This window comes from Triticum aestivum, chromosome 6B (genome assembly GCF_018294505.1).
Source record: "Triticum aestivum cultivar Chinese Spring chromosome 6B, IWGSC CS RefSeq v2.1, whole genome shotgun sequence".
NCBI classification, from domain to species: Eukaryota; Viridiplantae; Streptophyta; class Magnoliopsida; order Poales; family Poaceae; genus Triticum; species Triticum aestivum.
Window position 1 is genome coordinate 49,791,554 of NC_057810.1, and position 15,376 is coordinate 49,806,929.

Consider the following 15,376-nt stretch of genomic DNA (forward strand, 5'->3'; position numbering starts at 1 on the left):
TTATTCTGTAACTCCAAATTGGACAAATAATATATGAAAAATGATCAGAAAAATCCAATCTATCCATCTGTACTATTTTCATGCATGATCAAACAAGTTAACTTGATGTTTCAATCAGAACAAGAAAAGGCACTTTAAAAGGCCATATTTGAATTTGAAATTTGAATCTTTGATTCAAATTTGCTCAAACCCTTCTGGTTTTAGTTGCATTAGCCCAACACACTCATATTGCCATGTTTCATGCATGCATCATATTGTTGCATATTGTTTGGTGATGTTTGTGTATCGATGTCCTTTGCGACAGGATCTGTTCCCGAGGAGTACCGTGATTACCCTAACGAAGAACCGTATCCGTGCAACGAACCATCAGGCAAGCAACCAACCATTTGATCATATCGATACAATCCCATGTTCTCGCTCCTGCTCTCTTTTACTGCATTAAGACAATGCGATTCAAACTGCTGTGTGCTACGATAGTTGAACCCATTTCCTCTGCATGACCTGTCATTGCCACAGTAACTAGATGAAACCCACTAGCATGTGTAGGAGTTGATTGAGCCATATGTATGTGTTGTTCCTACCTTGCTATGCCTGCTATGCTTAGAGTTGTGTCAGGTCTGGTTCATCTGGGTGATGGGCTAGATTGAAATGATTATGTCGGTAATGAGAGTGGTGTGGTGAACACGATTTGGTAAAGGTATCGATGAGAGGCCATGTAGGAGTACATGGTGGGTTGTTTCATTGAAACCGACCTTAAGCACTGAGATCTGTATGTGTGATTTAAGAATCAGCTACTACCATGCATTGGGCCCGAAACCAATGGACCCTCTCGACTTCTTATTCACCCTAGCTCTCCGTCCAGGAGTTGCAAGTAGTTTCTGGTGTTTGTAGCCTACTGGAGGCCGTGGACAGCGCTGACCGTAGGGGTGGGCTGTGATGCGGTAGGTACGTGGCCGGGTGTACCGAATACCCGTTAGGTATCTCGGAACCCTGTTCACATCGTTCGGGGCCGTATGGGAAACCTCGGCCGGACTCCCTGCGGATGGAACCTGAATAGGCGATAAACCTGGACTGGAGGCTTAGGTGATTAGGTAGGTCGTGGCCGACATCCACGTTGGGCTTCCGCTTGAAGGTTGCCGAGTACATGTCGTGTAAACGACGGTAAGTGGCGAGAGCGTGTATGAAGAAGTACACCCCTGCAGGGTTAACATGATCTATTCGAATAGCCGCGTCCGCGGTAAAGGACTACTTGGTTGCCTATACAGTTCATAGACAAGTAAATGGAAACTATTAAAAGCCTCAAGATAAGTGTGAGTGCCGAGGATGGCTCTTCCGTAGGAAGACGGAGGTGGATCCTCGGTAGTGTATTGAAGTGGTGAATAGTGGACTCGTGTGCGCAAAACTATTTCAAATGGAGTATCGTAGGATAGTCTAGCCAAGAGTCAAAGCTGGCTTGCTGCAATAACTCCACCAACCCTTCTTGATACTATGCATGTATGTAGGATCTGAAGTAAGTCTTGCTGAGTACCTTTGTACTCATGTTGCTATAATCTACATTTTTTACAGAAGACGCTGCAACCCCTTCTGATGGGTTCTATGTAGACGTTGACATCAACGAGTAGGCTAAAGACCCAGGTGGTGACCCTGAGCTTGTGATGGACCACATAGTATAGTTAGGCTTCTAAGTCTCTTTTATTTTACTAGTTGTCTGTACTCAGACAAGTTACTTCCGCTGTTGGCTTGTATGACTGTATGACTTGTATGTTGGGTCATGAGACCCGTACCTGTGTGTATGATATGTATGGCTCCCTGAGCCTTAAATAAAGTACTTGTGTCGTAGAGTCATGTTGTGATGCTTCGTTGTATTCGCACATATCGAGCATATTGTGTGTATGATTGAAATGCTTGGTATGTGTGGGGTCTGACTATCTAGTTGTTTATCTTTAGTAGCCTCTCTTACCGGGAAATGTCTCCTAGTGTTACCGCTGAGCCATGGTAGCTTGCTACTGCTCTGGAACACTTAGGCTGGCCGGCATGTGTCCTTCTTCGTTCCTGTGTCTGTCCCTTCGGGGAAATGTCACGCTTTGAGTACCGGAGTCCTGTTAGCCCGCTACAGCCCGGTTTACCGGAGTCCTGCTAGCCCAGTGCTACAGCCCGGACCCACTTGCTGATGACCGACACGTTCGAAGCTGGGTCATGGATGCCTGTCCCTGTAAGTCTGTGCCACTTTGGGTTTACGACTAGTCATGTCAGCCCGGGCTCTTTATCATATGGATGCTAGCGACACTATCATATACGTGAGCCAAAAGGCGCAAACGGTCCCGGGCAAAGGTAGGGCGAAACCCGTGGGAATACCGTGCGTGAGGCCGCAAAGTGATATGAAGTGTTACCGGCTAGATCGATGTGACATCGAGTCGGGGTCCTGACAGCGTTGGCATCAGAGCCGGACTGCCTGTAGGTTCTCCAAGCCAAACTGGTCGATGTTGAGTCTAGAAATTCTTTAGTTATATGTAGGGGAATTGTTTGTGGGTTGGAACGTAAGGCTCTTTTTACTCCTTATATCTTATGACTTTCTGATCTGAGTCAGTCCATTCTTCCACCGGGGGTTAAGGAATTAGGATCTGTTCTCTCTATCAGGATCACGTGTTACTGATCAGTAGTACCTTATAAGTTTGATGGATACAAGCCTAGTTCAGTTCTACTACCACATTATGTTGTTAGAATGGATTCAGAACTTGATATGATGATGTTGGGTGTGTACGAAATCCTTTGTCAAATGTCTCAATATCCTTTTTGAGCATTTACAGCTGTTATGCTGCCGAAATTTTGCTAGAAATTCTAATGCCTTTGCATTATAATTGTGCTTTCAGATGGCCACTCGCGACCTCAATCAAGTGGTTCGCCTGACTCGGTGCCTAGATGTACCCGGCCATACTGCTAAGTTGGTCAGGGTAATGACTGAGGCTGGATACCGCTGGTATCCTGAGTACACGGTCGAAGAGCAATTCCGAGACTTTAATCAAAGCCAGTATCTCTGCACTGTCAGGATATTTCCATCTTATCCTGGATCCACTGAGCCTCTTCACTGCTCCTATGGACTCGGGGTTACTATCGAGATGGCTGTGCAGGATGCCGCCTACTCTATGATGACCATTATGCGAGTCAGATCTGGTCTATTTCGGGACTCTGATTTCCGGTATATGCCAGGATCACTTCCGGGAGCACAAGGATATCTCCAAGCTATTTATGCTGACTCCACTCAGGAGGATTCACGGACTCGCACCACTGCTGAGATGCTCGAGGATAAGGACCGTGAAAATCGGGCCTTAAGGTTAGAGCTCTTCAATACCCGTGCTGACCACTGGGCCACTTTGACTCGGTTCGCACCGGCGGTGCAAGCTGGATATTCAGATATGCGCGATCTCTATCCTGTGAGATCTGCTCTGCCAGACGTGATGGTTTGGCGTGATGTAGGAGGCATCACCCCACCTCGCGGTCCCCGCAGGCCACCGTTTGCTGGTCCAAGACCTCATCCTAGCCCCTATGGTCCACAAGCTCCGCGAGACCGTCTGTTTCCGGATGATCATGTTGAACTTCCGGGCTATGGAGGTGACTTCTACGAGGACTATTACGGATCGGTCTGAGTTAGTAGTAGTATCACTAGTTCGCACTAGCTGTGTCGTCTGTCGTCCCGCGTGACTCGTGGGATTTGACCTAGTTTGTACTCTTCCGGAGTTGTAGAAAAATAATGTATAGGAGTTTGGAATGCCTCCGATGAGATGTAATCCCTTTTCACCGTAATAGTACTTTGTTTGGTCTTGTACTAAACCTTGTATGGTGTGTATGACGATGGAATAAAGAAGCAGTTTCTGTATCTACCATGTCATACGGATGATCATCTTGCATTCCGAGTTATTCCTTGCATTATGTATCCTATGTCGGAATTTTATCATTCTGACTAAATCATTGCCTTGTTTACCTAGGATGGTCAACACGCGCGCCAACCCTGCTTCTCAAGAGCAGGCCGAAGGCAGTGAAGCCAGGAATGAAAATCTGCCTCATCCTCCTTCACTAGCCGAGGTGATGATGGAAGCTGAGAGAAACAAGCGGGAGACAAACCGTTTGTTGGAGCGTATTGAACAGAATACAGCACACCATCAGAGGGCTAACGTGGTGTCACTCAGTGATTTTATCAAACTGCATCCACCCACGTTCCACCACTCCGTCGAGCCTCTCGACGCCGATGACTGGCTTCGCAGTATCTCTCACAAGCTGCGTTCCGCGCTGGTAGCTGAGGCTGACAAGGTCTCCTTTGCTGCATATCACCTTGAAGGCCCCGCCAGTCTATGGTGGGAGAATTATGGAGCTATGCGCCCAGCGGGCCATGTCACTACTTGGGCTGAGTTCAGCGAGGCTTTCCGTGAACACCACATTCCGGAGGGTCTCATGGACCGTAAGCGTGAAGAATTTTGCAATTTCACCCAAGGCCGACTTTCTGTGGATGTCTATAGCAGGGAGTTTGGTAATCTTGCACGATATGCAACCGAGGAAGTTTCTACTGACGCCAAGAAGCAAGCAAGGTTCCGTAAGGGCCTTAGTCCTGAGCTTCGTCGCGACCTCCGCCTGCATGAGTGCACATCTTTTTCGAAACTGGTCAACAAAGCCATCAGTGCTGAAACTGGTCAGACTGATTATGACGCAACATGCAAGCATGGACGTGATATAGGTTCCTCATCCGGTGCTGGTCCTCAGAAGCGCCGCGTGTGGGTACCCAATACCGCCCTGCCACCCAGGTTCACACCGAGGCCATCTTTTCAGGCGCCTCGCCCTGTTCAACAGTCTGCACCGGCCAAGCCCTATGGGGGTCCATCCAATAATGCTCCTCCACGTACCAGTTCCGTGACTTGTTTCAAGTGTGGGGAATCTGGTCATTATATGCGTGAGTGTCCCCAGACCAACCCCAATCAATCTGCTAAAGCTGTTGGCCGTGGCAAGCCGACAGGGAAGGTGTTCCATGCCAAACCGGTCACCGCTTCACGTGGCCATGTCAACTATGTCTCTGCCGAAGAAGCTCAAGAGGATCCCAACGTCGTTCTCGGTACGCTTCTTGTTAATTGCCACCCGGCATCTGTTCTTTTCGATACAGGAGCCTCTCATTCCTTTATATCTGAAAATTATGCTCGTTTGCATAACGTTGCATTCTGTGATCTGCCATCCACTATGGAAATCTCTACCCCTGGGTCTAGATGGCAGACCTCTAGGGTAAGTTATGGAAATGAAATCCAAGTCGACAGACTTGTTTTCCTCGCATCTTTGATAGCCCTTAAATCTTCAGATATTAATATCATTTTGGGTATGGACTGGATGTCAGCTCATCATGCCAAAATTGATTGCTTCTCTAGGACTGTTCAACTCACCCATCCTTCGGGAAAGATAGTCAACGTCTTGACCCGAATAGCCAAGCGGCAGTTATATTCTCTTAACGCCAGTCCTTTGCCAGACCTTGAGGACGTTCCGGTAGTCCGTGATTTTCCGGATGTCTTTCCAGAGGAATTGCCAGGTGTTCCACCTGACAGGGATGTTGAGTTCGTAATAGACCTCATTCCAGGAACCGTTCCGATTGCTAGAAGACCTTATAAGATGGCACCCTTAGAACTAGCCGAGCTTAAGAAACAACTCGATGAATCCTTGAAAAAGGGTTTCATCCGCCCTAGTTCATCTCCGTGGGCTTGCCCCGTCCTGTTTGTCAAGAAGAAGGATGGTACGGACCGAATGGTTGTAGATTACCGACCTGTCAATTTGGTCACAATCAAGAACAAATATCCACTTCCCAGGATCAACGATCTGTATGATCAGCTCGCTGGATCCTCAGTCTTCTCCAAGATGGATTTGAGGTTGGGCTACCATCAAATCAAAATCAGAAACGGGGACATTCCTAAAACGGCCTTTGTTACTCGTTACGGCCAACACGAGTACACCGTCATGTCCTTCGGTTTAACCAACGCTCCAGCCACCTTTTCTCGGTTAATGAACTCAATCTTCATGGAGTATTTGGATAAATTCGTCGTAGTTTATCTCGATGATATACTCATATACTCCAAGAACGAGGAAGAACATGCCGAACATCTAAGGCTAGTGTTGCAGAAACTTCGAGAGCATCGCCTTTATGCCAAATTTTCTAAATGTGAATTCTGGTTGCCAGAAGTGACCTATCTGGGTCATGTAATATCTGGTAAAGGTATTGCTGTTAACCCTGAGCGAGTTCAAGCTGTCCTTGACTGGACTCCACCCGAATCGGTCAAGCAAGTTCGGAGTTTTCTAGGCTTAGCGAGCTATTGCCGTCGCTTTGTCGAGAACTTCTCCAAAGTTGCCAAACCTCTAACCGAACTCCTCAAGAAAGATAAGAAGTTCGAATGGACTCCACAATGTGAGCACAACTTTCAGGAACTGAAAAGACGCCTGACCTCTGCTCCTGTACTGGTACCGCCAGACTTCTCCAAGGACTTTGTTATCTACTGCGACGCCTCGCGACAAGGACTAGGTTGCATTCTCATGCAAGATCGACACGTAATTGCTTACGCTTCACGGCAATTGCACCCACATGAGGAGAATTATCCTACTCATGATCTGGAACTTGCAGCCGTAGTCTATGCACTTAAGACCTGGCGACATTACCTCCTCGGTAATCGTTGCGAAATATTCACTGATCACCAAAGTCTGAAGTACATTTTCACCCAACCGGATTTGAATCTCAGGCAAAGACGTTGGGTTGAATTGATCACAGACTTCGACTTAGGGATAACCTATACCCCAGGGAAAGCCAACGTCATGGCTGATGCGCTAAGTCGTAAATCTTATTGTAACAACCTGATGTTACAACAAAGTCAACCGCTTCTCCATGAGGAATTTCGAAAGCTTAACCTTCACATTGTTCCTCAAGGTTTTCTCTCCACCTTGGTGGCAAAACCTACCCTTACGGATCAAATTATCAAAGCACAGAAGGTAGATCCGGGAATCTCCCGCATCAAGAGGAACATTCAGAAAGGAATTGCGGATTGTTTCTCCGTTAATGATCAAGGAGTCGTGTACTTTGGGGATCGATTAGTAGTTCCCAAAGTGCGCAACCTAAGGCGATTAATCCTTAAGGAAGCCCATGAATCTCCTCTCACCATTCATCCCGGTAGTACTAAAATGTATCAGGACCTACGCCAGAGGTTCTGGTGGACTAGGATGAAGAGAGAAATTGCTCAGTATATTGCCAATTGCGACGTCTGTCGTCGTGTAAAAGCAGAGCATCAACGGCCTGCTGGCACCCTTCAACCCTTAGCTATTCCTGAATGGAAATGGGATAAAATTGGTATGGATTTCATTACCGGTTTTCCCAGGACCAAAAGAGGGAATAATGCTATCTTCGTCGTGGTCGATCGTCTTTCCAAAGTAGCTCATTTTCTACCTGTTCGTGAGAGTATAACCGCTAGCCAGCTGGCAGACTTATACATCTCCCGAATAGTGTCCCTCCATGGTGTTCCTTTGGAAATCAATTCGGATCGAGGAAGTCTTCTCACCTCTCGATTTTGGGAAAGTTTCCAAAATGCTATGGGAACCCGTCTCTCCTTTAGCACCGCTTTCCACCCTCAGTCAAGTGGTCAAGTGGAACGCGTCAACCAAATTCTAGAAGACATGCTTCGAGCCTCTGTTATCTCGTTCGGAATGGACTGGGAGAAGTGCCTTCCATTTGCCGAATTCGCTTACAACAACAGCTATCAATCTAGCTTGGGTAAAGCCCCTTTTGAAGTTCTTTATGGACGACGATGTCGAACACCCCTTAACTGGTCAGAGACCGGGGAAAGACAATTCTTTGGCCCGGATATGATTCAGGAAGCAGAAGAACAAGTTCGTATCGTTCGTGAAAAGTTGAAAACAGCCCAATCTCGTCAAAAGAGTCAATATGACCGAAAACATAAGGCTATGACTTTCGAGGTTGACGAGAAGGCTTATCTTCGGGTCACCCCTCTGAAGGGAACCCATCGCTTCGGTATCAAAGGCAAATTGGCTCCTCGTTACATTGGACCTTTTCGCATTCTTGCCAAACGAGGAGAAGTTGCCTACCAATTGGAACTACCTCCGCACCTCTCCAGAGTTCACGATGTCTTCCACCTTTCTCAACTCAGGCGTTGCTTCTCGGATCCTATCCGTGAAGTGGACCACGAAACGCTTGATCTCCAAGATAATCTTACATATCGAGAGTACCCCATTCGTATCCTCGATCAAGCCGAACGTACCACGCGACGTCATAACATCAAGTTTCTCAAGGTTCAATGGTCGCACCATTCTGAAGATGAAGCAACTTGGGAAAGGGAGGATCGTCTTCGACTCGAGTATCCCGCCTTCTTCTCGGAGGAACCCAAATCTCGGGACGAGATTCTTTTGAGTGGGGGTGAGTTGTCACACCCTAGCTAGTCATGCATTAGAGTGTTGCATCATGTTTACTCTTTCAGCAGAAACTTGAAATGGGGATGACAGAACCCCCAGTCCCCTCTGAAACCAACTAGGGTTTACTAAAATAATTTTCAATGAACCTGAAATGCCCTTCTAAAATGCCCATCATTTTTGCCTTGGTTCAGAACCTCTGCCAAAAATGGTGCACACTTTCTAGGCCATCCTAGGGTTCTTGAGTTAAATCATAACTATTTGAATTTGGGCATTTAAAATAATATAAAATATTTAAATGCTCAAATATCTCCAAACTAAAATGTTTCATGTTGGAAATAATCCAACCATGAGCCAGGAGTAGTTTGGTGATTTTTGGAATTGCCTAGGTATTTTATTTAATTCAACAAAGTTGCAGATTTATTAAATAAAACAGAAAACAGAAGAAAAAGGAAAAAGCTTACCTGGCGCCACCGCAGCCCACTAGCCAGCCCACCTGCCGGCCCAGCCCAGCACCGCTCCAGCGAGCTGCTTCGGCCAGGCAGGCAGGCAGGTGCCCGACGGCGACCGCGGCGTGCGCCACGCACCTGCTCGCCGCCTCGCCGCTCCCCTCGCCAGGTGACGACGTGGATCGTCCTCTCTCTCTCTCCCGAATCCCCCAGACACCCCCTCTTCTCTCCAGCTCCTCCCCCTCGCACGCCCCAGCCATGGCCGACGCCACCATCGCCGCACCACCGTCGTAGCCGTGCTCCCCGTCGTCTCCACGCCGCCTCACCGTGTCCAGGAGCTTCGCCGCTGTCCACTTCATCGAGCAGCCGAGCCCCGAGCGCTCGCAACGCCCGAGACCACCGCACCGACCTCGCCCGAGCTCACCGTCGCCGGAGATCCCCTTCAACGCCGACGTCGCTCCGGTCCATCTCCGACCGCACCAAGGACTCCGTCGCACTCACTGTGAGCTTAGCCATCTTCCCCTCCCTTCCGTTCTTGCTCCCGAGCCGTGTAGCAACCTCCCGGAGCTCAACCGCACCCACCGCCGTGGACCTCGTCGCCGACGTGCTCCCGGTCATCCTCCGGCCACAAGATGGTGTCCATCTTGCTCACCGCGTTCCACAGCACCTAGCTAGCCACTCCACGAGCCTCATCGAACCCCCTAGCACCAAGTTCACCTCCGACCGAACCTCGGTGGCCGCCAAAGTCGTCGCCGGCGTCGACTCCGGCCACCCCGATCCCAACGGACTCCGCCAAGAGCCGCGGGTCGTCCTCAGCTTCACTCCGGTGGTCGCCACGTTCCATTTGGTGGCCGAAACGACCAAAACCACTATCGCTGCCGCACTGTTGGTCGCCGCCGGCCAGAACTCCGGCGAGCTGACGTGGCCTAGTTAATTAACCACTAACCCACCACCTACAGACGCTGACAAGTGGGCCCCAGGGGTTAGTCAAAGCTAACCAGCCCGGGGTCAACGCGGGATTAGCCCCTGTGACACTGACGTGTGGACCCCACACGTCAGGTTTGACCCGAGCCAGCTCTGTTGACCTGCTGATGTCACTGTGACGTCAGGCTGACGCAGTAAATGATATTTCTGGATTTAAATTAAATCAGGAAATTCCAGAATATTATTTAAACTTCAAAAATTCATAACTTTTATTCTGTAACTCCAAATTGGACAAATAATATATGAAAAATGATCAGAAAAATCCAATCTATCCATCTGTACTATTTTCATGCATGATCAAACAAGTTAACTTGATGTTTCAATCAGAACAAGAAAAGGCACTTTAAAAGGCCATATTTGAATTTGAAATTTGAATCTTTGATTCAAATTTGCTCAAACCCTTCTGGTTTTAGTTGCATTAGCCCAACACACTCATATTGCCATGTTTCATGCATGCATCATATTGTTGCATATTGTTTGGTGATGTTTGTGTATCGATGTCCTTTGCGACAGGATCTGTTCACGAGGAGTACCGTGATTACCCTAACGAAGAACCGTATCCGTGCAACGAACCATCAGGCAAGCAACCAACCATTTGATCATATCGATACAATCCCATGTTCTCGCTCCTGCTCTCTTTTACTGCATTAAGACAACGCGATTCAAACTGCTGTGTGCTACGGTAGTTGAACCCATTTCCTCTGCATGACCTGTCATTGCCACAGTAACTAGATGAAACCCACTAGCATGTGTAGGAGTTGATTGAGCCATATGTATGTGTTGTTCCTACCTTGCTATGCCTGCTATGCTTAGAGTTGTGTCAGGTCTGGTTCATCTGGGTGATGGGCTAGAGTGAAATGATTATGTCGGTAATGAGAGTGGTGTGGTGAACACGATTTGGTAAAGGTATCGATGAGAGGCCATGTAGGAGTACATGGTGGGTTGTTTCATTGAAACCGACCTTAAGCACTGAGATCTGTATGTGTGATTTAAGAATCAGCTACTACCATGCATTGGGCCCGAAACCAATGGACCCTCTCGACTTCTTATTCACCCTAGCTCTCCGTCCAGGAGTTGCAAGTAGTTTCTGGTGTTTGTAGCCTACTGGAGGCCGTGGACAGCGCTGACCGTAGGGGTGGGCTGTGATGCGGTAGGTACGTGGCCGGGTGTACCGAATACCCGTTAGGTATCTCGGAACCCTGTTCACATCGTTCGGGGCCGTATGGGAAACCTCGGCCGGACTCCCTGTGGATGGAACCTGAATAGGCGATAAACCTGGACTGGAGGCTTAGGTGATTAGGTAGGTCGTGGCCGACATCCACGTTGGGCTTCCGCTTGAAGGTTGCCGAGTACATGTCGTGTAAACGACGGTAAGTGGTGAGAGCGTGTATGAAGAAGTACACCCCTGCAGGGTTAACATGATCTATTCGAATAGCCGCGTCCGCGGTAAAGGACTACTTGGTTGCCTATACAGTTCATAGACAAGTAAATGGAAACTATTAAAAGCCTCAAGATAAGTGTGAGTGCCGAGGATGGCTCTTCCGTAGGAAGACGGAGGTGGATCCTCGGTAGTGTATTGAAGTGGTGAATAGTGGACTCGTGTGCGCAAAACTATTTCAAATGGAGTATCGTAGGATAGTCTAGCCAAGAGTCAAAGCTGGCTTGCTGCAATAACTCCACCAACCCTTCTTGATACTATGCATGTATGTAGGATCTGAAGTAAGTCTTGCTGAGTACCTTTGTACTCATGTTGCTATAATCTACATTTTTTACAGAAGACGCTGCAACCCCTTCTGATGGGTTCTATGTAGACGTTGACATCAACGAGTAGGCTAAAGACCCAGGTGGTGACCCTGAGCTTGTGATGGACCACATAGTATAGTTAGGCTTCTAAGTCTCTTTTATTTTACTAGTTGTCTGTACTCAGACAAGTTACTTCCGCTGTTGGCTTGTATGACTGTATGACTTGTATGTTGGGTCATGAGACCCGTACCTGTGTGTATGATATGTATGGCTCCCTGAGCCTTAAATAAAGTACTTGTGTCGTAGAGTCATGTTGTGATGCTTCGTTGTATTCGCACATATCGAGCATATTGTGTGTATGATTGAAATGCTTGGTATGTGTGGGGTCTGACTATCTAGTTGTTTATCTTTAGTAGCCTCTCTTACCGGGAAATGTCTCCTAGTGTTACCGCTGAGCCATGGTAGCTTGCTACTGCTCTGGAACACTTAGGCTGGCCGGCATGTGTCCTTCTTCGTTCCTGTGTCTGTCCCTTCGGGGAAATGTCACGCTTTGAGTACCGGAGTCCTGTTAGCCCGCTACAGCCCGGTTTACCGGAGTCCTGCTAGCCCAGTGCTACAGCCCGGACCCACTTGCTGATGACCGACACGTTCGAAGCTGGGTCATGGATGCCTGTCCCTGTAAGTCTGTGCCACTTTGGGTTTACGACTAGTCATGTCAGCCCGGTCTCTTTATCATATGGATGCTAGCGACACTATCATATACGTGAGCCAAAAGGCGCAAACGGTCCCGGGAAAAAGGTAAGACGACACCCGTGGGGATACCGTGCGTGAGGCCGCAAAGTGATATGAGGTGTTACCAGCTAGATCGATGTGACATCGAGTCGGGGTCCTGACAGCGTTGGCATCAGAGCCGGACTGCCTGTAGGTTCTCCAAGCCAAACTGGTCGATGTTGAGTCTAGAAATTCTTTAGTTATATGTAGGGGAATTGTTTGTGGGTTGGAACGTAAGGCTCTTTTTACTCCTTATATCTTATGACTTTCTGATCTGAGTCAGTCCATTCTTCCACCGGGGGTTAAGGAATTAGGATCTGCTCTCTCTATCAGGATCACGAGTTACTAATCAGTAGTACCTTATAAGTTTGATGGTTACAAGCCTAGTTCAGTTCTACTACCACATTATGTTGTAAGAATGGTTTCAAGACTTGATATGATGATGTTGAGTGTGTACGAAATCCTTTGTCAAATGTCTCAATATCCTTTTTGAGCATTTACAGCTGTTATGCTGCCGAAATTTTGCTAGAAATTCTAATGCCTTTGCATTATAATTGTGCTTTCAGATGGCCACTCGCGACCTCAATCAAGTGGTTCGCCTGACTCGGTGCCTAGATGTACCCGGCCATACTGCTAAGTTGGTCAGGGTAATGACTGAGGCTGGATACCGTTGGTATCCTGAGTACACGGTCGAAGAGCAATTCCGAGACTTCAATCAAAGCCAGTATCTCTGCACTGTCAGGATATTTCCATCTTATCCTGGATCCACTGAGCCTCTTCACTGCTCCTATGGACTCGGGGTTACTATCGAGATGGCTGTGCAGGATGCCGCCTACTCTATGATGACCATTATGCGAGTCAGATCTGGTCTATTTCGGGACTCTGACTTCCGGTATATGCCAGGATCACTTCCGGGAGCACAAGGATATTTTCAGGCTATATATGCTGACTCCACTCAGGAGGATTCATGGACTCGCACCACTGCTGAGATGCTCGAGGATAAGGACCGTGAAAATCGGGCCTTAAGGTTAGAGCTCTTCAATACCCGTGCTGACCACTGGGCCACTTTGACTCGGTTCGCACCGGCGGTGCAAGCTGGATATTCAGATATGCGCGATCTCTATCCTGTGAGATCTGCTCTGCCAGACGTGATGGTTTGGCGTGATGTAGGAGGCATCACCCCACCTCGCGGTCCCCGCAGGCCACCGTTTGCTGGTCCAAGACCTCATCCTAGCCCCTATGGTCCACAAGCTCCGCGAGACCGTCTGTTTCCGGATGATCATGTTGAACTTCCGGGCTATGGAGGTGACTTCTACGAGGACTATTACGGATCGGTCTGAGTTAGTAGTAGTATCACTAGTTCGCACTAGCTGTGTCGTCTGTCGTCCCGCGTGACTCGTGGGATTTGACCTAGTTTGTACTCTTCCGGAGTTGTAGAAAAATAATGTATAGGAGTTTGGAATGCCTCCGATGAGATGTAATCCCTTTTCACCGTAATAGTACTTTGTTTGGTCTTGTACTAAACCTTGTATGGTGTGTATGACGATGGAATAAAGAAGCAGTTTCTGTATCTACCATGTCATACGGATGATCATCTTGCATTCCGAGTTATTCCTTGCATTATGTATCCTATGTCGGAATTTTATCATTCTGACTAAATCATTGCCTTGTTTACCTAGGATGGTCAACACGCGCGCCAACCCTGCTTCTCAAGAGCAGGCCGAAGGCAGTGAAGCCAGAAATGAACATCTGCCTCATCCTCCTTCACTAGCCGAGGTGATGATGGAAGCTGAGAGAAACAAGCGGGAGACAAACCGTTTGTTGGAGCGTATTGAACAGAATACAGCACACCATCAGAGGGCTAACGTGGTGTCACTCAGCGATTTTATCAAATTGCATCCACCCACGTTCCACCACTCCGTCGAGCCTCTCGACGCTGATGACTGGCTTCGCAGTATTTCTCACAAGCTGCGTTCCGCGCTGGTAGCTGAGGCTGACAAGGTCACCTTTGCTGCATATCACCTTGAAGGCCCCGCCAGTCTATGGTGGGAGAATTATGGAGCTATGCGCCCAGCGGGCCATGTCACAACTTGGGCTGAATTCAGTGAGGCTTTCCGTGAACATCACATTCCGGAGGGTCTCATGGACCGTAAGCGTGAAGAATTTTGCAATTTCACCGAAGGCCGACTTTCTGTGGATGTCTATAGCAGGGAGTTTGGTAACCTTGCACGATATGCAACCGAGGAAGTTTCTACTGACGCCAAGAAGCAAGCAAGGTTCCGTAAGGGCCTTAGTCCTGAGCTTCGTCGCGACCTCCGTCTGCATGAGTGCACATCTTTTTCGAAACTTGTCAACAAAGCCATCAGTGCTGAAACTGGTCAGACTGATTATGACGCAACACGCAAGCATGGACGTGATATGGGCTCCTCATCCGGTGCTGGTTCTCAGAAGCGCCGCGTGTGGGTACCCAATACCGCTCTGCCACCCAGGTTCACACCGAGGCCATCTTTTCAGGCGCCTCGCCCTGTTCAACAGTCTGCACCGGCCAAGCCCTATGGGGGTCCATCCAATAATGCTCCTCCACGTACCAGTTCCGTGACTTGTTTCAAGTGTGGGGAATCTGGTCATTATATGCGTGAGTGTCCCCAGACCAACCCCAATCAATCTGCTAAAGCTGTTGGCCGTGGCAAGCCGACAGGGAAGGTGTTCCATGCCAAACCGGTCACCGCTTCACGTGGCCATGTCAACTATGTCTCTGCCGAAGAAGCTCAAGAGGATCCCAACGTCGTTCTCGGTACGCTTCTTGTTAATTGCCACCCGGCATCTGTTCTTTTCGATACAGGAGCCTCTCATTCCTTTATATCTGAAAATTATGCTCGTTTGCATAACGTTGCATTCTGTGATCTGCCGTCCACTATGGAAATCTCTACCCCTGGGTCTAGATGGCAGACCTCTAGGGTAAGTTATGGAAATGAAATCCAAGTCGACAGACTTGTTTT